Source organism: Megalopta genalis, chromosome 6 (assembly GCF_051020955.1).
Source record: "Megalopta genalis isolate 19385.01 chromosome 6, iyMegGena1_principal, whole genome shotgun sequence".
NCBI lineage: Eukaryota > Metazoa > Arthropoda > Insecta > Hymenoptera > Halictidae > Megalopta > Megalopta genalis.
This window is the reverse complement of record NC_135018.1, coordinates 1946366-1947376: the sequence shown is the minus strand read 5'-3', so window position 1 is coordinate 1947376 and position 1011 is coordinate 1946366. Positions and strand designations below refer to the sequence as shown.

At 31.4% G+C, this 1011-nt stretch overlaps 1 non-coding gene across 1 annotated transcript; it reads left to right on the top strand.

Annotated features, from left to right (window-relative positions):
- The first annotated feature begins 258 nt into the window (after nucleotides 1-258).
- On the top strand, nucleotides 259-331 carry TRNAR-ACG (transfer RNA arginine (anticodon ACG)). The gene has a single exon. It is a non-coding gene; the product is annotated as a tRNA-Arg (tRNA).
- The last annotated feature ends 680 nt before the right edge of the window (nucleotides 332-1011 follow it).

Sequence of the window (1011 nt, the reverse complement as noted above, 5' to 3'; positions counted from 1 at the left end):
TCGAAAAACAATCTATGAAAGACATTCAAGAGTATTTCGCAGAGACTCCTATATTCGGGGTAATAAAATTTTACGATCGACCTTAAATTTCCCAGGCGGTGGTGAGAAGTGCTGCATTTATTATACTTATTTCATAGTTTACCGAGCCGTATATCCAGATCTCTGTCGCGAAACGATCGCGAAAAGTTTCATATTAACTGAAAATATTACGAAGCTTTGGAACGAAGGGGCGGGAAACTGTGAAACTCGAACGAAGTAGGTCCTGTGGCGCAACGGATAACGCGTCTGACTACGGATCAGAAGATTCCAGGTTCGAATCCTGGCAGGATCGAATATTTTTTTTCAATTTGGAAATGTATTCCTTCCGTCGAAACGATTCGTGGAAACGTCCCAATTCGTCGAATCGTATTTTTTTAAAAGTACGAATTTCGTTTAAACATCGCGCACAGAAAAGTAAGATTAATCATTTCTGAGAAAATGCAGCGTTGCGTTCAAAGTGATCGAACACTATATTTTGAGAAATGAAAATTGGCGACGTGGCAACATTGTAGTCGTACCATGATTTACATTGTGTTAAGAGAGATAAATAATCTGTCTATCGAACGTAGACGGAGGCACCAATATCAATAATGATAATAATAATGATAATATATAAAATAACTATTATTTATACATAACTGTAATTTGTATAAAATAATAACTATATATAATAGTATAACTATTATTATATGTATAAAGAAACCCTTGAATACTATGCTATACTTCTCGTTTTCATTAATTGATTTATTATATTTATTATCTCACAATCTGAAATCCACTCTGGTATTTAAAAATATATGCTGAAAAATCCGATTTAAATAAATCTGCCAGCATACTGCAGAATTAATACCGTACCAATATCAACAATGATAATAATAATGATAATATGTAAAATAACTATTATTATATACATAATTATAAATTATATAAAATAATAACTATATATATAACTATATGTAATAGTACAACTAT